This window comes from Oncorhynchus kisutch, linkage group LG1 (assembly GCF_002021735.2).
Source record: "Oncorhynchus kisutch isolate 150728-3 linkage group LG1, Okis_V2, whole genome shotgun sequence".
Lineage (NCBI taxonomy): Eukaryota > Metazoa > Chordata > Actinopteri > Salmoniformes > Salmonidae > Oncorhynchus > Oncorhynchus kisutch.
Window position 1 is genome coordinate 44,094,943 of NC_034174.2, and position 25,846 is coordinate 44,120,788.

Here is a 25,846-nt window from a genome sequence, read left to right on the forward strand (position 1 = left end):
AGTTGTTTTAGTAGCTACTATCTTGTCTCATCGCTACAACTCCCGTACGGGCTCGGGAGAGATGAAGGTTGAAAGTCATGCATCCTCCGATACACAACCCAACCAAGCCGCACTGCTTCTTAACACAGCACCATCCAACCTGGAAGCCATGTGTCAGAGGAAACACTGTGCACCTGGCAACCTTGGTTAGCGCAAACTGCACCTGGCCCACCACAGGAGTCATAATGAAACAAGGATTTCCCTACCGGCCAAACCTAACCTGGACGACAGTAGGCCAATTGTGCATCACCCCACAGACCTCCCGGTCGCAGCCGGTTATGACAGAGCCTGGGCGCGAACCCAGAGTCTCTGGTGGCACAGCTGGTTCTGCAGTACAGCACCCTTAACCACTGCGCCACCCGGGAGGCCCTGCAACTCTTTGTTAAGGGTTTCAGTGACTTCATTAGCTGTGGTTGCTGATGAGTATATGGTTGAATCATCAGCATACATGGACACACATGCTTTGTTTAATGCAAGTGGTAAACATAGAAAAGAGTAAAGAACCTAGAGAGCTACAGTACACCACACTTTACATGTTTGACATTAGAGAAGCTTCCATTGAAGAAAACCCTCTTGAGTTCTATTAGATAGATAGAGGCAGAGGTTGAAAAGCCATAACAGATACGTTCTTTCAAAAACAGGTCATGGTTAATAATATAAAAGGCTGCACTGAAATCTAACAGTACAGCTCCCACAATTTTATTATCAATTTCTTTCAACCAATCATCTGTCATTTATGTCAGTGCAGTACATGTTGAGTGCCCTTCACCATAAGCATGCTGAAATTCTGTTAATTTGTTTACAGAGAAATTGCACTGTATTTGGTCAAACTATTTTTTCCCCATCAGTTTGCTAAGAGCTGGCAGCAAGCTTATAGGTTTGCTGTTAGAACCAGTAAAGCTTTACCACTCTTGGGTAGTGTAATTACTTTGGCTTCCCTCCAGGCCTGAGTACAAAGACTTTATTCTAGGCTTAGGTTAAAGATATGACAGCAGTGGCTATAGTCAGCTACCATCCTCAGTAGCTTTCCATCTAAGTTTTCTAAGCCAGGTTTGTTATTATTGATCAATAACAATTTTTCTACATCTCCCAAACTTACTTTACAAAATGATTTGTCTTTCATTATTATTTGTTTTATGCATGGATACGATGGCTCACTGTTCGTTGTTGGCATTTCCTGCCTAAGTTTGCCCACTTTGCCAAATGAAGTAATCATTATAGGAATTGGCAACATTAAATGCTTTAGTGATGAATAAGCCATCTGATTCGATGAAAGATGGAGTTTAATTTGTCTTTCTGCCCATTTCATTTAAAGTACTCAAGTTTTTCCCCCCATTCTTTATATCATTGATCTTGGCTTCGTAATACAGTTTCTTCCTTTTCTTTTTGTTGTTTCTCAATTTGCAGTAAGTCAGCCAGTCCGATGTCCAGCCAGACTTATTAGCTGTTCCTTTTGCCCCAATTCTTTCAATCATATAGTTTTTCAAATCTCATCAATCCTTGGAACCTTAACAGTTCTAACAGTCAGTTTCTTAACAGGTGCATGTTGATCAATAATTGGAAGAAGCAATTTCATAAATGCATCAAGTGCAGCATCTGGATGCTCCTTAATAATCACATCAGACCAACAAATATTTTTAACATCATCCACATAAGAGTCACAGCAAATCTTTTATATGATCTCTTATACACCATTTTCGGCCTAGCTGTTGGAACTTTGGCTTTCCTGGATATATCCACTATATTGTGATCACTGCATCCAATGGGTAGAGATACACCTTTAAAACAAAGTTCTACAGTATTAGTAAAAATGAGATTGACATATGTGGATGATCTTGTTCCTGTAATGTTTTGTAAACACCCTGCTAGGTTGATTAATAACCTGAATCAGATTACAGGCACTGGTTGGTTACAGTGAAAAGGTTCCTCTTGAGCAGACACCTTGATGAAACCCAGTCAATATTCAGGTCGTCAAGACTGTAGACCTCTGTTTACATCACATACACTATCAAGTCTTTCACACACATTATTTAGATACTGACTGTTAGCACTCGGTGGCCTATAGCAACACACCAAAAGAAGAGGATTTAAATGTGCCAAGTAAACCTGCAGCCACAAGATATTTTCTAAGCATCGCAGGGATATGGCTCTGAATATATACAGCAGCACCGCCCCATAAGCATTTCTGTCTCTTCTATAGATGTTATATCCTTGTATTGCTACTGCTGTTTCAGTAAATTATCTAAGTGAGTCTCAGAAATGGCTAATATATGAATGTTATTTTATGTTAGCAAGTTATTGATTTCATGAACCTTATTTCTAAGGCTACGTACATTAAAATGGGCTATTTTCAGCCCTTTTCTGGGTAGCTTATCAGAGATGGACATAATATGGAACAGCAAGCAAAGCAATAGAAATAATATACATGAATCGAGTGTGTGTGTGCTGCGGGGGTTGAAGCTCCGAACCCATAGGCTGTAAACTTCTGACTTCAACTGTACACATGTTTAACAGATGTTATTGCAGGTGTAGAAAAATGCTTGCGTTTCTAGTGCAGTAATATCTAACAATTCACAACAATACACACAAACCTAAAAGTAAAATAATGGAATTAAGTAATATATAAATATTAGGAGGAGCAATGTCGGAGTGGGATAGACTAACATACAGTAGAATAGAATACAGTATATATGTACATATGAGAAGAATAAAGCAAAATTATGTAAACATTATTAAAGTGACTAGTATTCCATAATTAAAGTGACCAGTGATTTCAAGTTTATGTTTACAGGGCAGCAGCCTCTAAAGCGCAGGGTTACGTAACCGGATGTAAGCCGCCTAGTGATGGCTATTTAATAGTCTGATGACCTTGAGATAAAAGCTGTTTTCAGTCTCTCAGTCCCAGTTTTGATGCACCTGTACTGACCTCGCCTTCTGGATGATAGCGGGGTGAACAGGCAGTGGCTCAGGTGGTTGTGGTCCTCAGGTGGTCCTTGATGATCATTTTGGCCTTCCTGTGACATTGAGTGCTGTAGATGTCCTGGAAGGCAGGTAGTTTAAGCCCAGTGATGCATTGGACAGACCACACCACCCTCTGGAGAGCCCTGAAGTTGCGGGCAGTGCAGTTGCCGTAGCAGGCGGTGATACAGCCCGACAGGATCCTCTCAATTGTGCATCGGTAAAATTATGTGAGGGTTTTAGGTGCAAAGCCAAATTTCTTCAGCCTCCTGAGGTTGAAGAGGCACCTTCTTCACCACACTGTCTGTGGACCATTTCAGATCGCCAGCGATGTGTACGCTGAGGAACTTGAAGCTTTCCACCTGCTCCATGCAAACATGGGTGAACAGGGAGTACAGGAGGGGGCTGAGCATGCACCCTTGTGGTGCCCCTGTGTTGAGAATCAGCAAAGTGGAGGTGTTGTTTCCTACCTTCACCATCGCGAGGGGGCCCGTCAGGAAGTCCAGGACCCAGTTACATGGGGCGGGGTTCAGATCCAGGGTCCCGAGCTTAATGATGAGCTTGAAGGGTTCTATGGTGTTGAATGCTGAGCTATAGTCAATGAACAGCATTCTTACATAGGTATTCCTCGTGTCCAGATAGGATAGGGCAATGTGCAATGCGATGGAAATAGCATCATCTGTGGATCTATTAAGAAAATTGAAGTGCGTCTAGAGTGTCAGGTAAGGTAGAGGTGATTTGATTCTTAACTAGCCTCTCAAAGCAATTCATGATGACAGAAGTGAGTGCTATGGGGCAATAGTCATTTTTTCAGACACCTTTTCTGTCTTGGGTACAGGAATAATGGTGGACATCTTGCAGCAAGTGGGGACAGCAGACTGGGATAGGGAGAGATTGAATATGTTTGTAAAAACTCCAGCCAGCTGGTTTGCACATGCTCTAAGGATGCTGCTAGGGATGCCGTCTGGTTGCCTGGGCAAAGAGGGCAAAGAAGGTGTTTAGCGAGACGTCGGTGTCCGCAACATGGCTGCTTTTCCCTTTGTAGTCCGTGATTGTCTGTAAACCTTACCACATACCTGCAGTGCATTCTCTGTTTGGCTTATCCCCATCTCCATTTCTAAAGAGCGCCAAAGACTTGGTTACCAAAGACTCGGTCCTCCAAAACATATTAAAAATGTAAACTGTAGGTCTAGGCTATATCTTCCTTACTAAGAATGTGCCTCACACATTAAATACAGTTTACAGAAGTTTAGTATTTTTTTTATTTGTGGACAACTGCAATGCGTAAAGTCCTATACTACTTAAAACCAATTAAAACAGTGTTGACTGTCAATGCTCCAAACATATTGAGCAAACACTGGATGTTTTTGTTTTACTGTGTGCTATTTAATAAACTGTAGTATCAATATACAAAGGACTAGGATGAGAATATTCCGCTTCCAGAGCTGGATTGGAGTTATTATTTCTTATTATTAAGCTATGGGAGGGGTTGAATGGAGCTGAAGGGTGGACTAATAACAACAAGATAACCAACGTAAAACATTGGTGTGTAAAATGTATATAGGTTCAGAAATGTTGTGAAATAGCACAGTTACAAATAGAAATCAAACTGGATCAAATCAAATCAAATGTATTTATAAAGCCCTTCTTACATCAGCTGATATCTCAAAGTGCTGTACAGAAACCCAGGCTAAAACCCAAAACAGCAAGCAATGCAGGTGTAGAAGCACGGATAAACATCAGAAATAGAGGAAGGACTAAAAACAAACTAAATATAACTATTGTAACATAGATTGTGTCTGTAAAATGTATATAATTTATTTTTATTTTTCCTTTATTTAACCAGGCAAGTCAGTTAAGAACAAATTCTTATTTTCAATGACGGCCTAGGAACAGTGGGTTAACTGCCTGTTCAGGGGCAGAACGACAGATTTGTACCTTGTCAGCTCGGGGGTTTGATGTATAAACTGAAAGTAAAGCCTAAGTGTTATTGTTTATTAGTTTACTCCAAATGAGGGAGGGGTGGTAGGGTTTGCGGGGAATAATAAAGGTATACTCTAAAAAAAAGTGTGTGTGTGTGGATATATATATATATATTACTCCTTCCTCTATATATATTTACTCTAAAAATATATGGGGGATTGGAAATGATGCAGACAATTAGATTTATAGAAGCAGCAATCTATCTGCAATATTAAAGCTGATCCATCGCTTTAAAATTATATATATATAAAAAATATTTTAAAAATGTAAAAGCCATGGAACGCCTTGATTGGCCAGTGAATTGCCAAGTCCACGTCGCACCTACAACTTGTCTGTTCACCAAAACCCAGCCCCTTTGCGACACCGCCAGCTATTGTGCTCAAAATTCTGGCTGTTGAAATTGCTAAAATATTTCTGACAAACCCCCGGATCTATAGAGCTATTGCCAGCGCTTAGATTTACCATTGCTTTAGGTTTGTTATCGTAGAGCCCTCTTTCTCATTCCCCAGAACACCTCACAGAGAGAGGGAGTGTGTCACATGCACAGGAAATAGCACTGGCTATTTTCAAAGCCAGATTTACTCACAAATTAACCTTGATGAATCCCAAGTTCACCATACAACAGATAGCTCCAACATCCAGAGTGACATAGGCTATTAACCAAATGTAAATACCAATGAAGCCAAGATAGCCTCCGATGGCGGCATACTTCAATTTCATCCGACAAAATGACAAAATGCTCAACTCAACTCAGCCTTAGACCAATGTAGCATTCACAGATACAACTGATAGGTGGCACTAAATGACCAATATGGTCACATGTCATACAAATAATTTGCAACACAAACTCCATAGCCTTTCATAATGGATTTACAATTACAAAATGACCCATGTTCGCGCTGCGAACAAACACGAAATAATATTATTATGTGAAATATTATTACACACACATATATAATAAAGATCGAACAACATTTCCATATCAACAGCTGAAATTACTAAAAAATGTGTTTAAAACATTAAAAAACCATACAAATCAAATGCATTCAAAGGGATGTTGTCTATGCTCATGATTCAAAAGCATCCCCAAGGCCCATTATGTCCACAAAGCAAAAGTAAATGTCCTAGATGGGTAAAAGGTATTAGTTGGTAATGAAGAAGCTGACAGTCCAGTACTCACTTTGCCTGCCTGACAGCTAGCAGTGAGGGAGATGGTGACATGGTGGTTGCCTGTAATGTCACGTCTTGTGTGTAGAGATCCTGTATGCTGCCTCTGTCTGGTCTTAACTTTCATTAAAGTTGTGTTCCACTCTTTCACTCTGACATTTCCAATGGCATGTTACATTATTCCAAACTGGAAAATTGTTTAAGGACCAGAGAAAGATGGCGGACTTAACACAGCAGTGTAGATCACCTCAAGATAAAAATGGAATATGTGACTCACCACCTGGATTTGGTTTTATGTAGCAAAATATTGAAATGGTGTTTTTAACATTGGATAAAAGTAGGGACTCAGACCTACAAAATGGTATATCATAGACTGCATTTCTTGAGGTACAATGGGAAAGTAATTCTGCGTTGAAAGTTGATCAACTTGTAAACTCACTTTTTAGAAAATGGCCTTTGAATATTTTGGTATCTAGTGAAGAGCTTAAGACATGTAGCTAGCTAGCTATGTAAACAATGAACCTAGCTATGTAAACAACGTGCAAGATCACACACGTCATGTAACGTTAGCTAACGAGCCAGCCAGCTAACATTAGCTAGTTAAACAACAAGAAACATAGTGCCAAATCATGTTGTTACTACCCTTCATGATTCTGCTGGGAGCTAACCAACCTGGTTCAATGTTAGCTAGCTAACATTAGGCTCTAACTAGCAAACGGCTCTGGAATACGAATAATAACATAATACATGTAACGTTAGCTAGGGAGCCAGCCAGCTAACTTTAGCTAGCTATCTAACAGTACACTTTAGCTTGAAATGAAACCACTTTCTGTCAAAATTAGAAATGTGTAATATCTGAACATGTACCTAGATAGACTATCTTACCTGTATACATCATCATGCATGATGGAAGTGTCTCCCTGTCACAGATGCCATGCCACAGTTGCCCTTAGTTTGAAGATGTAATCCGGAGATAGGTGTTTTCTCAATTTCTTTAGTTATCATACTCTAATTCCACGGATTTCAAAACTAGATCCTCCAGAAAGTGGAGAGCAACACTTGTGCAGTTTCACTATGCGATACTTTTTTTTATAAAGTCGCGTTCGAACAGGATTACCAACACAGACTGACCAGCTCAAATAGACAGAAGCCCTCTAAATGGCAGACCAATCCTCTCTCGGCATGTCCAGCCCACTCATTATCTCAGCTAATCATGGCTAGTGGGAAGTTTGCGGACTTTGTGGCTTAACGAGCAAGGCTCATAATTTAACAATTGTATCATTATTTACAGAGGGAATACAAGTTTGTTCACATGTTCAAGAAGGTATTTCTGCCCCAAAAAATGCATTTTGATATAAATGTTGAAATGGCTCTCCTGTGAAGTTGTGACTTGCGACATACGCCTAGTTTCTTGAAATGGGTCACATATTCAATATCGGTAAGTTAGACTAAATATTAGCACTTCACAAACTGGTGAGTTATAACCTTCAATCTGGCTAACAACACAAAACAAATCTTAAGGCTAGAGAAATTTATCGAAAAATATTATGAATACAAGGAACACATTTTGGAGAGTAAAACAGGGGAACCAATCCCGAAAAGAAAACGTTACTCTTTGACAGACACAGACAATTTAGTCTTTTAGATGGTAAAAGATGGAAACCGATCTCTTAAAATCAATAACTGACAAACTGGGCATACTTGAATTAGTCAGTAAGGATATAAAGGAGTTGAAGGCAAACCTTGAGATGAGTGGCGAAAAAGCTGCGACATGCAAACAAGCTGAAAGGGACAGTTATTAAAATTGAAACCGATGTTAATGAACTTAACATTTTCACACGTACCAACACACAGGTGTGATCATTGTACAGCTGTCCCTGTAGCGTACGATCAAACAGGTGTGATTAGAATGCTTATTTAGAATGTCCAGTTTCGGTATGATGCAACAATCAGCATTTGAGCTGGCCACACTGTTTTTTCAGAAACATTTTGCACAAACACAGTCCTTACAAAGTTCTGTCCAGAATGTGAGGAGTTTATTTTTGGATGCAATGTTCAGACCTTCACAGAAGGAGCTACAGCTTAACACAATCAACAAAATAGGAAAAATGTAGGCTACATTTGTCTTAGCGCTAACTGAGGAAAGATTGACATAACACAAGCGATCACATTTTTAAAACTCTAGGCTGAAAGAAACTACAATATGAATTAGCTAATTGCAATTTCTATTTAGAATGAATCTCATCACGGGTGAGCTCAACAATGATCAAAATAATTGACTAATACACTTTCTAGAAATCAAAAGTAATCCGACGATGGGTACTTTCTGCGCGCCGGCATGTTTGTTTTTTCTCAGAAACCGAAGATAAGAGGAGACAAGATGAGTTTGGTCTGTTTTATAGTATGCATGTTGAAGGGGTTGTGTCGTTCTCAAAAAATGAGTGTACCCTTACTCAACATCTTTGGTACGACAGACAATTACGTGAAACCCATAATGCATTGTACGTCAACAAACATGGCTCCACACATAGCTGGAATTAGCTTAGCTCATCACAATCAGTACAAACTTCTAAAAAGTATTTTACACACACTGTGTTCATTACAATCTATGCAAGAATCGGAATGCATGTTTTGTCACCAGGTCTTGAAAACGTGAATAAAACAGTAAATATTTAAATAATTACCACACAAACTAAATTCTGATAGTGATCTATTGATACAAGTGGCGCGTGGTGGCAGTCAATCACATAACCTCTCACTCCCACTTTGAGCCGTTCAGTGTTGTTGTTTATGTATGTAGCTAGTGAGCTAAGCTGTAGCGTTAGCAATGTCTTTCAAAAGGAGAAAACACACAAATGCGGAAATTCTGGAGGTTTAAAAAAAATTCTGACAATGAGTGAATATGAAAGTCAGGAATTCGATTCTGACAGTGACAGTGAGGAGCTGTCACACAACCTTGTAGCCATTGAGGACCCTGAATCTGAGGACCCCTTGTCCACTGACGAAGTCCCAGGTCCCTTTGAAGATGCTGTTGGTGATTGAAGCAGACCGACAGTGGATGAAGTACAGGAGTTCTGTGGTAGCTGGAAGGCCGTCAGCCATTTCATCCCTCCTGGCCCTGCTGTTTGCTTTGATGAGTCCCAGTTTGGAGTGCAAAGCCCCTTGCAGAGTGCTTCAAGTTGTTTCTGACTGTGGAGCTGGTGGGAGACATAGTAGAGAAGACCAATCACTCAGCCTTGGAGCTACAGGAGAAGAGGGAGCCAGGAGTGAGGGGGAAACTCACTAAATGGGTGACAACCACAATTAGTGTAATGTATACCTTCCTGGTGACAGTCCTTCTCGTGGGAATAGTAAAGAAGAACTCCCTAAGAGAATACTGGAGCACAGATCCTATGTTTGTTCAACCAACCACCACCAATACTGCAATAAAATAGGTCAATACGTAATAGTAGTCTATGTGTTTTCTTGCTGTGTTTTCATCCAGTAAAACTGTACTCCAGCGTACAAAAGTGTGTACTCCAGCATACAAAAGATGGCCTCAATCTTCAGCTCAAAAGAGCTCCAGTTCCAATTATGATATTGGCAAATACTGTTTGTGTGTGTGTGGTTTCTGAAAGTACAGAATAAAGAGGAATTATTCATTAGAATACAATATCAGGATATAGCAATAAAACAATACTACAAAGAAGTAACATAATAAACACTGCTATAAAAATAATATATTGCATTGACAAAATCACAGATTTGAGTTATAACAGTAAGAAACAGTAACTGTTGAGCTCTACAAGGGGGCAGGGCAGAACAGAGTTATGCTAAATATGTCAAATGAAAACAAACCAGTCATCTATTTTTATTTTATTTAACTAAGCAAGTCATGTAAGAACATATTACTATTTACAATGACGGCCTTCACCCTGGCCAAACTCGGATGGCGCTAGGTCAATTGTGCGCCCTATGACACTTCCAATCACGGCCAGTTGTGATACAGCCTGGAGTCAAACCAGTGTCTGCAGTGAGGCCTCCAGGACTGAGATGCAGTGCCTTAGACCGCTGTGCCACTTCGGAGTCATAATGCCAGGATAGCTTCAAAATACAACACAAGATAATACTCCTCTGACGCAATTAGCATTGTTTTAAAGAGCTAATAGAATAATGTAGCTAGCTACTTAAGCACAATTGAATATAACACCATAAAGGTTATGAAATGAGTAACTGTTGCCTCGCGTGTCCGCGTTTATAAGGAATATACACAAATATATTATGCTCCATACACACAGTGAGCTACAGTAGAAACGACATAACATGAAATACAGAAACTATTATAACGTAATAAGGCACTTTGTTAGAAAGGCACACATTTCCAAAGTTATTATTGGTAATAAAAACGACTGCGATGTGGGTACCAGACAGAAAATGTGAACACGTGTGTGCAGATCCTGTTCTAACGGGAGATGCGCAAATGTCTGCAGACTTGAACTGCACAAACAATTGGGAAGTGATTGGGGAATTTTGTCCTGTTAACTTTAAAGTTGAAACAGCCAATAAATAAAAACAGGCAGCGTGCCTTGGTTTGAGGGCACCGCGGATTAATTGTCCTGTTGCGTAACAATCACATTTTGGAACTGGTGAGTGCATTCTAACATCACGTGCATAAATAAAGTTATGCTGGGGCGACCCGTTAGATATTTGGAACTCACGTATGAAAAGGTTCAAATGGAGAACATCTTTCTGAGTGAAGCCTTACTTGACATACAGACTAGGAAAATTGATTCAAAGGGAAACATTTAGCTCTCGTAGTCGATAAACTGTATATTGATAACCAAATGTTGAGAGACACAAAGACTACTCCATGGCTATTCTAAATACAGTATTACAGTTCCCATAGAGGAGTCGAATAATGGAACACACAATACTAGACATGGTAGAGATTGTAATAAAAAAATATAGAAAAGCAATAAAATACATTCTAGATAGGGAATGTTGGAAAATAATAATAATGTTGGAAAATAATAATAATAATTTACACTTTCCAATTATAGTATTTCATAAATTGAAAAGACTGCATTAGAAGAAAGGATAATAAGCTAAATAATATATCTTCAAATTTAAGGAACTGGAACACAAAAGTACTCAATCAACATGGTAGAGATAAACACAGAGGACATAGAAGGCACAGTATGTGGTTATGTGCGCATGTTTTGTGATGGAAGGTGGGGTGTTTGTTTTTGTGTTTGGAAAAGTGTGGAGTTAAGTGAAAAAGGATACGGGTTGAAAATCTCAGAGCCCATCAAAGTCTAGCTAAGGGAAAAGTCTAGCTAAGTATGATTCCCAATCAGAGACAACGACAGACAGCTGTCCCTGATTGAGAGCCATACCCGGCCAAAACATAGAAATACAAAAACATAGAAAACAGAACATAGAATGCCCACCCAAATCAAAACCATACCAAACCAAATAGAGACATAAATAGGCTCTCTAAGGTCAGGGCGTGACCCCAAAGGTGCGGACTCCGGCCGCAAAACCTGAACCTATAAGGGAGGGTCCGGGTGGGCATCTATCCGCGGTGGCGGCTCTGGTGCGGGACGTAGACCCCGCTCCACCTCTGGCTCACCCCACTTTGGTGGCGCCTCTGGTGCGAGAACCCTCGCCGCCGACCCTGGACTGGGGACCCTCGCTGGAGGCTCCGGACTGGAGAACTTCGCTGGAGGCTCCGGACTGGAGACCGTCACTGGAGGCTCCGGACTGGAGGCCATCGCTGGAGGCTCCGGACTGGAGACCGTCTCTGGAGGCTTTGTGCCATGGATCATCACTGGAGGCTTCGTGCCATGGATCATCACTGGAGGCTTCTTGCCATGGATCATCACTGGAGGCTTCGTGCCATGGATCATCACTGGACGCTTCTTGCCATGGATCATCACTGGAGGCTGGGGACCCTTGTTGCAATGTTCTTTGAAGGGAGTAGTACACAGCGTTGTACGAGATCTTGTATGAGATATTCTCACATAGAATAGCTTTCATTTCACAGAACAAGAATAGACTGACGAGTTTCAGAAGAAAGTGCTTTGTTTCTGGCCATTTTGAGCCTGTAATCGAAACCATATATGCTGATGCTGATACTCAACTAGTCTAAAGAAGGCCAGTTTTATTGCTTCTCATAATCAGAACAACAGTTTTCAGCTGTGCTAACATAATTGCAAAAGGGTTTTCTAATGATTAATTAGCCTTTTAAAATTATAAACTTGGATTAGCTAACATAATGTGCCATTGGAACACAGGAGTGATGGTTGCTGATAATGGGCCTCTGTAACACCTATGTAGATATTCCATAAAAAAATCTGCCATTTCCAGCTACAATAGTCATTTACAACATTAACAATGTCTACACTGTATTAATGATCAATTTGATGTTATTTTAATGGACAAAAAATGTGCTTTTCTTTCAAAAACAAGGACATTTGTAAGTGATACCAAACTTTTGAACGGTAGTACTTATCTTCGTATGTACGTACGTACGTGTGTATACAGTTGAAGTCTGAAGATTACATATAATAAAATCACTTCAGTTAGTCAGTGTGCAACAGATGAAATATACATTCATGGGTAACAAAACATACCAGAATTCTCCGCAACACAAGTAAACTTGTTTTTCAACTACTCCACAAATTTCTTGTTAACAAACTATAGTTTTGGCAAGTCGGTTATGGCTTCTACTTCTTGCATGACACAATAAATGTTTCCAACAATTGTTTACACATGGATTATTTCACTTACAATTCACTGTATCACAATTCCAGTGGGTCTGAAGTTTACATACACTAGGTTGATTGTGCCTATAAACAGCTTGAAAAATTTCACAAAATTATGTCATGGCTTTAGAAGCTTCTGATAGGCTAAGTGACATCATTTCAGTAATTTGGAGGTGTATCTGTGGATGTATTTCAATGCCTACCTTCAGATACAGTGCCTCTTTGCTTGACATCATGGGAAAATCAAAAGAAATCAGCCAAGACCTCAGAAAAACAAATTGTAGACCTCCACAAGTCTGGTTCATCTTTGGGAGCAATTTCCAAACACCTGAAAGTACCACATTAATCTGTACAAAAAATAGTATGCAAGTATTAACACCATGGGACCCCGCAGCAGTCATACCGCTCAGGAGGAGGCGCGTTCTGTCTCCTAGAGATGAACTTACTTTGGTGCGAAAAGTGCAAATCAATCCCAGAACAACAGCAGAGGACCTTGTGAAGATGCTGGAGGAAACAGGTACAAAAGTAACTATATCGACATAACCTGAAAAGTCGCTCAGCAAGGAAGAAGCCACTGCTCCAAAACCACCATAACAAAGCCAGACTATGGTTTGCAACTGCACATGGGGACAAAGATCATACTTTTTGGAGAAATGTCCTCTAGTCTGATGAAACAAATGGCCATAATTACCATTGTTACGTTTGGAGGAAAAAGGGGGAGGTTTGCAAGCTGAAGAACACCATCCCAACCGTGAAGCATGGGGGTGGCAGCATCATGTTGTGGGGGTGCTTTGCTGCAGGAGGGACTGGTGCACTTCACAAAATAGATGGCGTCATGAGGGAGGAAAATAATGTGGATACATTGAAGCAACATCCCAAGACATCAGTCAGGAAATTAAAGCTTGGTTGCAAATGGGTCTTCCAAATGGACTATGACTATAATCTTCAATGCCCTTGCTGATGGAAGGAGGTTTTCACTCAAAATCTCACGATACATTGCCCCATTCATTCTTTCCTTTACACGGATCAGTCGTCCTGGTCCCTTTGCAGAAAAACAGCCCCAAAGCATGATGTTTCCACCCCCATGCTTCACAGTAGGTATGGTGTTCTTTAGATGCAACTCCGCATTCTTTGTCCTCCAAACATGACGAGTTGAGTTTTTACCAAAAAGTTATATTTTGGTTTCATCTGACCATATGACATTCTCCCAATCTTCTTCTGGATCATCCAAATGCTCTCTAGCAAACTTCAGACGGGCCTGGACATGTACTGGCTTAAGCAGGGGGACACGTCTGGCACTGCAGGATTTGAGTCCCTGGAGGCGTAGTGTGTTACTGATGGTAGGCTTTGTTACTTTGGTCCCAGCTCTCTGCAGGTCATTCACTAGGTCCCCCCGTGTGGTTCTGGGATTTTTGCTCACCGTTCTTGTGATCATTTTGACCCCATGGCGTGAGATCTTGCGTGGAGCACCAGATCGAGGGAGATTATCAGTGGTCTTGTATGTCTTCCATTTCCTAATAATTGCTCCCACATTTGATTTCTTCAAACCAAGCTGCTTACCTATTGCAGATTCAGTCTTCCCAGCCTGGTGCAGGTCTACAATTTTGTTTTTGGTGTCCTTTGACAGCTCTTTGGTCTTGGCCATAGTGGAGTTTGGAGGGTGACTGTTTGAGGTTGTGGACAGGTGTCTTTTATACTGATAACAAGTTCAAACAGGTGCCATTAATACAGGTAACGAGTGGAGGACAGAGGAGCCTCTTAAAGAAGAAGTTACAGGTCTGTGAGAGCAAGAAATCTTGCTTGTTTGTAGCTGACCAAATACTTATTTTCCACCATAATTTGCAAATAAATTCATAAAAAATCCTACAATGTGATTTTCTGGATTTTTTTTCACATTTTGTCTCATTTTGTCTGTCATAGTTGAAGTGTAGGCCTGTCTCATCTTTTTAAGTGGGAGAACTTGCACAATTGGTGGCTGACTAAATACTTTTTTGCCTCACTGTATATTTACCCCACAACTGTATGAGGGATTGGAAATGACGCAGACAATTACACCGATGAAAAGCTACAATCTATCCGCAATATTAAAGCTGATCCACCCACATAAAACAGTGCAATAGTCACCATTAGTCTGGTACCATGTTGTTTTTGCTCTCCAACTTTGTTCAGTTCAAGGGGTGTTGCGAGCTCCAAATTATGTAGACACACGCACATGTGCACAGCTTTCCCAAGGGCAATACCCACACAACATGTTTAGGCTCTACGCATGCACAAAATATGACACTGGCTCGATTTAAGCTACTTCAAGCTAGGCAAAGCAGCAACGCATATGCTGACCCTGTCCATTAACATTGACTAGAATCAGGAAATTCTGCGCACTTCAAAGATTGTGGTGGCTTTGAATGGATGGAAAGAAAGGCACGAATACCCTAGCACCTTTCCTGAGTTTTTATGACGTTTCAAAACACCAGAAGCATTGAGAAAAAAACTTTTTTATATATTACATTTTTTTATTTGTTTTTTTCATAACATCTTTCCTCATTAGATTATCACAGGGTAAGCACTGCCTACCCTGCCTACCCTGACTGACGTTTTTCATAAGTGCCATATTTAACACCGTAGGAAAATATGTCTGTGTGGTGGGCATAGTGTTGGAGAAAGTGTTGTGTGGATCAACCTTGAAATAATTTGAGATTCCCTATTGAATACAGATATGGTCATCTCGGACGGAGGTAGCAACTAGCTACTGTAACTAACAATCACTTCCCAAATGAGATAGAGTTATATCAGGCAGTAGGCAGTTTTCCATCTGCAGCGACAGAGCCCAGTGTTCTATAGGGCCTCTCAGCTCTAACAGACACACATGAGAGCTGCAGCTTTGAGATACAGTAAATGAGGTCTGATTGAAGTGAGCTGATGCTAAGTGCTTTGTTACGGCTATCAGAAGCACAGGCTGGCTGAGTTAGAAGAAGAGATCATTCAGAAGAACAGCTCATGCCTGAGCAAGGAGGAAGAAAGGCAGGCAAGGATTTAAACATCCATGTTCAGGGTGGAAGACTAACAGGCTTAGGGAAGAAAGGGAGAATGTACTGAAGGACATGAGAAGGTGTGAAAGAGAGTGGAGTCCTCAAAAATGATCTGCAAACGAATAGCTGCACGCAATGTTTTGGATGGCTGATTGATTAGCAGGCACTCAAAATACAAATCTGGCCTGCAATTGTCAGTCATCCAAAACCTCCGCAAATTATAATGACCATAGATCATATTCACAATGCACAACCGTTTCAGGGACATTTCTTCTCATCTAGGGAAATCTTACTTACTTTACATTTTCATAGTTCTGGTGCCAAGGCCCCCAAACCCCAAATCAGCACAATGTCCTTTAGAAATAAGTACATCATCTTATTTCTGCCCAATAACTCAAAACGCATTAGCTGTATCCATTATTCAAATGGTTTTCCTTGGTTTTAGGGAAACCCCAGTTGGATTCCGTGAGGCAAAAACTGTGTCAAATGAAATGAGAAATATAATTTCTAAATGTTACTCGCTCCCCCAAAAAAGCTTTAAGAGGTGCAGCCTAACTTTGGTGATGTAGCAGAGGGCCTCTCTGAACCTATCTGAAACAGTTCAAGTTTAATGAGGCTGTGTGTCGAGCCTACTGCCATTGACCTTCCCTTCACAGGTAAGCTCACTGAGAGCACAGCAATGATCTGGAGTAGAGTTACAGGGGAGGAGAGGAGAATAAAGGAGAGGAGAGGAGAGCTGGGCTAGCTGGGCATTATTATGTTAGTGTAGCAGTATGAGCTGCCAGGTTGGGAACTGAGCCAACCAGTACACTGGGGTTTAGTACACCCACTCCTGTGACAGGTTTTTAATGACTATTGAGTCGGGACCTTGGTTCAACATCTCATCTGTTGCCTGTGTGAATGAAAAGCCTAGCTAAAAAAAAAAAATTGACAGATCTAGGATCAGCTTCCCCTCACCCAATCTTCACCTTCAAACACAAAACAAACCTTAGACCAACATTTAGGGGTAACTTCCTCCTACTGTGTGTATGCAGTATGCTGCCTGTGTGGATGTGAATGGCTGCCTGGTGCAGTGTGGGTGGCTATATATATGTATTTATTTTTTAAATAAATGATTCAAGGTCAGACAGCACTGGCTCTGAGCGAGACAGTGGTGGACCATTAAGGTTGTGAGACTTCACTGACTGTACCAATGGAACTATATCTCCATGAAAGTGTCCCAGTAATAAGGCCCTCGCATTGTTTATGCAAGTGTTGTGTGGATGTACCGGTGAATGATATTTGCTCTCTCTATCTAAAGTATCTCTGTTTGTGTGTTTGTCCTCTCTTCCACTCTCCTTGAGTCACGCTCTTTCTCTCTCTCTCTCTCTCGCTCTTTCTCTGTCTCTCACTCTCACTCGCTCTCTCTAGGCTTATGCCTTGTTCTTTCTAAGTATGTCTCTCACTCTCTATCCCGCTTTCCCTTACATGTTCTTCTCCTTGTAAACACCCAGTGCTCTGTCCTGCCATGACTCTGTGTTAGTTTTCTAGCGCTGCCCTGACATTACCAATGTAGTAGTTAGCTACGCTGCCCTAACATTATCAGTGTAATAGCTGGCTAGCTGTGCGTGGACATAGCATTAGCAGTCTGCATCATGTTCTCCTATAGCGCTTCAGTGACTTTTAATTTGCACTTCTGCTGCTGCTGGGCTTCTATCTGCTGCCCTGACAGTCCCAGTACTCCCACACCCCTCCAGCCAACCAGTCCGCACTCAGACAGACACACACATTGGAAAGCACACGCACATTCGTGAAGCAGATCACACAAACACACACACACACACACATATTTATGGTGTCAGAAAAAAGAACACCTACATTGCTCTTCCTTTCACACATTTCAAACCCATTTTAACATGTGTGGTTAAAGGCACACACAGCTCTCTGTCTCCCACTCAGCTATCCATTTGCAGAGTGCTTTAGGTGGCTAATTCATAGGGACGTGTGTGAACTCCCCAGCAGTGTGAGACCAGATCAGAGCTCAGTCAGACGGAGGTCACATCTAATCACCCGGGGTCATAACTCTCAGCCCTTATCTACTGCACTGAGCTAGAAAGAACAAGTGTCTCAGTCTCAACAGTCTCACCCCTCCAACTATTAGTCACGCACGTTATCACACTGACCACGATAGTTTCATGAAAAAGGAGTGTTTGTACTGTTTGTAGTGTGTGTGTGTGTGTGTGTGTGTGTGTGTGTGTGTGTGTGTGTGTGTGTGTGTGTGTGTGTGTGTGTGTGTGTGTGTGTGTGTGTGTGTGTGTGTGTGTGTGTGTGTGTGTGAAATCAGACCCATTGAACTCATTCATCTCTGCAGGAGAGACAAGATGACCGGGAGGGATGGCGTGTAGTCAGGATAGAACATTCTCACCAAACTACTGTCCCCTGCTGGGGATTGGGAGTTCAGATGAAGAATTTTACAAGTGAGGCCACAGCAGAGAAAGAAAAGAGACAGAGCAAGAAAGAGAGATAGGACGACAGACAGACAGAGCTAGAGACAGTCAGAGACAGGGAGAGTTTTTGCTACTTAGAAAATGTGCTGTATGTTTTCATTGGATAAGAATAAGATCTCCGTTTGATAACATGTTCTCCCATTCCATGCCTTCTGAACACGACCCAGCCAAACACTACGACGTCATCGCTCTAGACAGAGACTAGAAGGTCTGGGCACAGCCTGCTGGGTTTCTCTTTGACCTAATAATTAATTAATTAATTGAGTTTGAGGGTTCTAGAGGGACTATCAAAGAGGAACTTGCAGATCACCCCCAAATCCTTCAGAACATTGCTGTGAACACCCCTATAAGGAGTTAGTTGGTCTAGTCGACAATTTCCAGGACAGTTACAACAGTCATTGTATAATTCAGACGCTAAAGGGGACCATTGTACCATGCAGCCAAAACAGTCTGTGTGGTATCACAGGATACTGTGGAAGTACTACTGTAGTCTAATAGTTCTATATCAGAGAGGGTTCCATACAGAGCAAAGCATTCCACCAACATTCTATCTGCCAGTCTGAGACAAAGAATTCCTCTCACTTCCATTGGATGTTGATTTAAGATTCTGAGATGTTCTGACAGCTCCACAAGTCACTGGTTGGTGGCATGAGTCACTGAGTAAAACATGCACACAAACAGTACAAGTCAAAAGTTTGGACACACCTACTCCTTCAAGGGTTCTTTATTTTTACAAATTTCTACATTGTAGAATAACACTATGAAATAATACATGGATTAATGTAGTAAGCAACAAAGTGTTAAACAAATATATTTGAGATTCTTCAAAGTAGCCACCCATTTCCTTGATGAAAGCTTTGCACACTCTTGGCATTCGCTCGACCTGTTTCATTAGGTTGTCACCTGGAATGTACTTCAATTCAAATTAAAAATTAAAAAATCTAATTTTATTGGTCACATACACATGGCTAGCAGATGTTATTGCAAGTGTAGCAAAATGCTTGTACTTCTAGTTCCGACAGTGCAGAAATACCTAACAAGTAATATCTAACAATTCCACAACAAAAACCTTATACACACATATCTAAGTAAAGGAACAGAATAAGAATGTATACATATATAGATGAGCAATGTCAGAGCGGCATAGGATAAGATGTAAAATATTGCATAAAATACAGTATATACAGTGCCTTGCGAAAGTATTCGGCCCCCTTGAACTTTGCGACCTTTTGCCACATTTCTGGCTTCAAACATAAAGATATAAAACTGTATTTTTTTGTGAAGAATCAACAACAAGTGGGACACAATCATGAAGTGGAACGACATTTATTGGATATTTCAAATTTTTTAACAAATCAAAAACGGAAAAATTGGGCGTGCAAAATTATTCAGCCCCTTTACTTTCAGTGCAGCAAACTCTCTCCAGAAGTTCAGTGAGGATCTCTGAATGATCCAATGTTGACCTAAATGACTAATGATGATAAATACAATCCACCTGTGTGTAATCAAGTCTCTGTATAAATGCACCTGCACTGTGATAGTCTCAGAGGTCGTTAAAAGCGCAGAGAGCATCATGAAGAACAAGGAACACACCAGGCAGGTCCGAGATACTGTTGTGAAGAAGTTTAAAGCCGGATTTGGATACAAAAAGATCTCCCAAGCTTTAAACATCCCAAGGAGCACTGTGCAAGCGATAATATTGAAATGGAAGGAGTATCAGACCACTGCAAATCTACCAAGACCTGGCCGTCCCTCTAAACTTTCAGCTCATACAAGGAGAAGACTGATCAGAGATGCAGCCAAGAGGCCCATGATCACTCTGGATGAACTGCAGCTGAGGTGGGAGACTCTGTCCATAGGACATATCCAGGTGTTAGAATGGCCAAGTGAAAGTCCAGACCTGAATCCAATCGAGAATCTGTGGAAAGAACTGAAAACTGCTATTCACAAATGCTCTCCATCCAACCTCACTGAGCTCGAGCTGTTTTGTAAGGAGGAATGGGAAAAATGTTCAGTCTCTCGATGCGCAAAACTGATAGAGACATACCCCAAGCGACTTACAGCTGTAATCGCAGCAAAAGGTGGCGCTACAAAGTATTAACTTAAGGGGGCTGAATAATTTAGCACGCCCAATTTTTCAGTTTTTGATTTGTTAAAAAAGTTTGAAATATCCAATAAATGTCGTTCCACTTCATGATTGTGTCCCACTTGTTGTTGATTCTTCACAAAAAAATACAGTTTTATATCTTTATGTTTGAAGCCAGAAATGTGGCAAAAGGTCGCAAAGTTCAAGGGGGCCGAATACTTTCGCAAGGCACTGTACATATGAAATGAGTAATGCAAGATATGTAAACATTGTTAAAGTGGCATTTTTAAAGTGACTAGTCTTCCATTTATTAAAGTGGCCTATAATTTCATATTTTATTACATTTTAATTTAACCTTTATTTAACTATCTATAGGCAGCAGCCTCTCTGTGCTAGTGATGGCTGCTTAACTATGGCCTTGAGATAGAAGCTGCTTTTCAATCTCTCGGTTCCAGCTTTGATGCACCTGTACTGACCTCGCCTTCTGGATGATAGTGGGGTGAACAGGGAGTGGCTCGGGTGGTTGGTGTCCTGGATTGATCTTTTTGGCCTTCCTGTGACATCGGGTGCTGTAAGTGTCCTGGAGGGCAGGTAGTTTGCTTCCGGTGATGCGTTGTGCAGACCGCACCACCCACTGGAGAGCCCTGCGGTTGTGGGCGGTGCAGTTGCCATGCCAGGCGGTGATACAGCACAACAGGATGCTCTCAATTGTGCATCTGTAAAGTTTGTGAGGGTTTTAAGTGACAAGCCAAATTTCTTCAGCCTCCTGAGGTTGAAGAGGTGCTGTTGTGCCTTCTGTGGGTGGACCATTTCAGTTTGTCAGTGATATGTACGCCGAGGAACTTTCCACGTTCTCCACCGCTGTCCCGTTGAGTGAGAGGTTATTTTCCTGACACCACCCTCTGAGAATCCTCACCTTCTCCCTGTAGGGAGTCTCGTAATCATTGGTAATCAAGCCTACTACTGTTGTGTCATCTGCAAACTTGATGATTGAGTTGGAGGTGTGTGTGGCCATGCAGTCATGGGTGAACAGGGAGAACAGGAGGGTGCTGAGCACGTACCCTTGTGGGGCAGGGTGGAGATGTTGTTTGATGATGAAGTCCAGGACCCAATTGTACAGGGCGGGGTTGAGACCCAGGGCCTCAAGCTTAATGATAAGCTTGGAGGGTACTATGGTGTTGAATGCTGAGCAGTATTCAATCAATCAATCAAATGTATTTATTAAGCCATTTTTACATCAGCCGATGTCAAAGTGCTATACAGAAACACAGCCTAAAACCCCAAACAGCAAGTAATGCATATGTAGAAGCACGGTGGCTAGGAAAAACTCTCTGAAAAGGCAGGAACCTAGGAAGAAACCTAGAGAGGAACCAGGCTCTGAGGTGTGGCCAGTTCTCTTCTGGCTTTGCCGGGTGGAGATTACAACAGTACATGGCCAAGATATTCAAATGTTCATAGATGACCAGCAGGGTCAAATAATAATAACAATTGCAGTGGTTGTAAAGGGTGCAACAGGTCAGCACCTCAGGAGTAAATGTCAGTTGATTTTTCATAGCCGAGCATTCAGAGTTAAAGACAGCAGGTGTTATCAATGTAGTCAATGAACAGCATTCTTACATAAGTTTTCCTCTTGTCCAGATGGGATAGGTCAGTGTGCAGTGAGATGGCGATTGCATCGTCTGTGGACCTATTGGGGCAGTAAGCAAATTGAATTGGATCTAGGATGACAGGTAAGGTTGAGGTGATATGATCCTTGACTAGTCTCTCAAAACACTTCATGATGACAGAAGGCCAAGTCAAGAATTTTGAAAGTTTCTTCAAGTGCAGTCGCAAAAGCCATCAAGCGCTATGATGAAATTGACTCACATGAAGACCGCCACAGGAAATGAAGACCCAGAGTTACCTCCGCTGCAGAGGATAAGTTCATTAGAGTTGCCTGCCTCAGAAATTGGATTTTTGGTTCAAATCGGCGTGTTTTTGTGAGATGCAAAGTAGGTGAATGGATGATCTCAGCATGTGTGGTTCTCACCGAGAAGCATGGAGGAGGAGGTGTGATGGTGTGTGGGTGCGTTGCTGGTGACACTGTCAGTGATCTATTTAGAAATTAAGGCACACTTAACCAGTATGGCAACCACAACATTCTGCAGCGATGCACCATCCCATCTGGTTTGCGCTTAGTGGAACTATCATTTATTTTGACCCAAAACACCTCCAAGCTGTGTAAGGGTTATTTGACAAAGAACGAGTGGCCTCCACAATCACACAATCTCAACCCAATTGAGATGGTTTGGGATGAGTTGGACCGCAGAGTGAAGGAAAAGCAGTCAACAAGTGCTCAGCATATGTGGGAACTCCTTCAAGACTGTTGGAAAAGCATTCCAGGTGAAACTGGTTGAGAGAATGCCAAGAGTGTGCAAAGCTGTCATCAAGGCAAAGGGTGGCTACTTTGAAGATCCTCAAATATAAAATATATTTGGATTTGTTTGAAAATGTTTGGTTACTACATCATTCCATTTGTGTTATTTCATAGTTTTGATGTCTTCACTATTATTCTACAATGTAGAAAATAGTACAAATGAAGAAAAGCCCTTGAATGAGTAGGTGTGTCCAAACTTTTGACTGGTAATGTATGTGCATGCCCAAACACACACACACACACACACACACACACACACACACACACACACACACACACACACACACACACACGTACACGTACACACTGAGGGAGGATTGACCCTGTGGTCTGCCCCTCGTTATAGGGAGCAGAAGGAGTCTTTTGAGCTGGCGGTGGGTCACTGAGACACACAGACACAGGCAACGGCGGAAAGACAGACACTCCAGCCAAAGGAATATCCAGGGAGGGTTAACCTTGTCAAGTTCAAAGTGAGAGGAACCCCAACATATCATCAGCAAAATAAGAAGAAAGGGAATGTGCACAGCGGCTGGCCACACAGTGTGGGCCACTCCCAGACCTCACCCTGATCGTTATTCAGGTGGTAGTGATACAACATAAGGTGACCTTGCTGGCTTTCACATGGGAGACGGACCCTGCTGCTACAGAAACACAGAGAAAAACACTAGAGAGGTCCTCGAGGCTAAGTAGTATATTCACTCTGTAGCTAATATCTTAACTGGAGGATAACCAGGGGCATTCTCCTCACCACAATGCAACACTTTCACAGGTGTACAATGCCTAGATTATGGTTATTCTGAGTGGCGGAGAGAGACCCACCTCTACCATCTCTATCCCTCTATCCTTGCCTCTCAGCCTTCCCAGTTTCTGCACTCATCAACGCTACAGTGTTACCTTGCCAAATAGACCAGAGCCAAAAAGCAAAAACATACACCTACACCCTCCACTCTCCACGTTTGTGTTTCTATTTCATCAATTCACAGTACAATTCATGTTATTAAAACTCACTTTAGAGGCGTTCTGTTGATGGTATGGAGACGTTTTATGCACTGACTGTGCTGTCCCTCCAGACAAATAGAAAGCTGAATAGGTTTTTACATAAAAAGGGTCATATTAACATACACAATGAACTGTCTGGAGTGGTGCTTTAACATCTGGGAGAAAGACAGCGAGATATGTGTACCTTCTGAATGCTGTATGTTCTTCACCTTTATTTTAGTCATTTGATATGTATCAATAAATTGAAAGTGCCCTTTCCTACTCTTGCTCAGCAGACCTTTAAAGGTAAACATCACTGTCAGAAGGTAATTTATGCTTGAGTGCGTTCATATTAATGTGTGTGTGTGTGTGTGTACCCACGCACGCACGCGCAAGACACTGTGCGCGTTATACCAGCCTGCCAGCACACAGCGCCAGCCATACGCACCTGACCGCGAAACGTGCTCATCAGCGGCGCATGATGATGGTAGGGCTGACGGTATAGCGCCCCGGGAGCAGCCGTGGGGTTTCTTTGCCCCTGTACCAATAAACTGGGCTGCATATCACTTTAGGTGTAACAGACCCGAAACACAACCTACCGTTTTACTTTTTAGCAATCAGGGGTCTGTCAATGGAGCATGAACCATCCCACTGGACATACACTGGTTGAATTAAATTACGTTGTACCAACGTGGAATATCCATTGAATTGACGTCTTTGCCCGATGGGATGCCCCTGTTTGATCCTGCAAACTATTGGAATAATCCATAATGTGTCCCAAAACATAATGTGTCCCAAAACCAGATGAAACATTTAGCCCCTCATGCCAAATGGTGTATAAGTGCGTATCTCTATCCCATGCACGTTGCGTCTAATGAAATGAAAACGGAAAATGGGAACCCTTTCATAACAGTCGAACCCCAACAACTGCTCTAGCAATATCATGCTTTTTGAAACCCTTAACGATAGGTAATGACAACCTTTAAACTGCACAAATCTTTACAGGACAGAAAACATAAATCTTATCTGATAGTGCGACAAGGAAATGCAAATGCGTGTTTACCTACCTCAATTAGCGGAGGAGAGCGGGTGTTTTTCTTTCTGTCTCTGGCGGAGAGATGCTGAGATATGTGTTGACTCTCGGCAGAAGGGATGCGTAGACAGCTGATCATGCGCAAGAGACACACTGATGCTGCCCGTTCAGAACGCCCTGTAATAAAGGAGACCACACAGAAAATAGAAGCGTCTCAAGCCTCATCTGACAGATCTTTGTTGCCCCTCCCACCCTCTCTCTTCTTTTGTCGTTGCTCACTCGTTTTTCCTGTCTCCCCCTTCTGCACTAAGCAATTTAGTCAAGCTGCAGCCGCTGTCCTGTTAGGATGATCTGTCTCTCGAAAAGCAGCCGCTTTTCTTTCGCTGCTTGTACTCCCTGCCCACCGTCCTCCTCCTCCTCTCTCACCTTCTGTTCTCTTCTCCTCCTTTAAAACGAAACGAAGAAAAACAAAACAGCAGCAGCCTGTGCATCTCACTAGCCTTTGTTGCCTGCCTCTCCTACACAGTCAACCTGGACACAGAGTTAGACATAACATGGAACATCTAAATCTGTCTCTCTCTATTTAGTATGATATCATGTTTCAAATGGTAAGCATTAATTTGTGGATGTCCATCATCCATTTTGTGTGATATGTTAAGAATTGTATGATATGTTACAAATTGCAAGTCATACAATATGTTACAAATTTTCAATACATAAGATATGTTACAAAATTCCAATTTGTTGTGGCTAATGTTAGCTAGGCTAGCGGTCCTGTGCTTCGCAATTGACTCAAGCTGCAGCCCCTGTTATGGTTAGGGGTTAGGGTTAGGAGTTAGGTTAAAGGGTTAGGGGAAGGGTTAGCTAACATGCGAAATAGTTGCAAAGTAGCTAAAAAGTAGAAAGTAGTTGCAAAGTTGATAAAATG

General features: G+C 41.7%; 1 protein-coding gene across 1 annotated transcript in view; it reads right to left on the minus strand.

Moving 5' to 3' along the window:
* LOC109893174 (contactin-2) overlaps positions 1–25,227 on the minus strand; it is an 84,086-nt gene extending 58,859 nt beyond the window's left edge. Inside the window, exon 1 of the mRNA XM_020486264.2 lies at positions 24,953–25,227. The gene's annotated coding sequence lies outside the window, so the exon portion shown is untranslated. The remainder of the gene's footprint in view (positions 1–24,952) is intronic.
* Between the last annotated feature and the right edge of the window lie 619 nt (positions 25,228–25,846).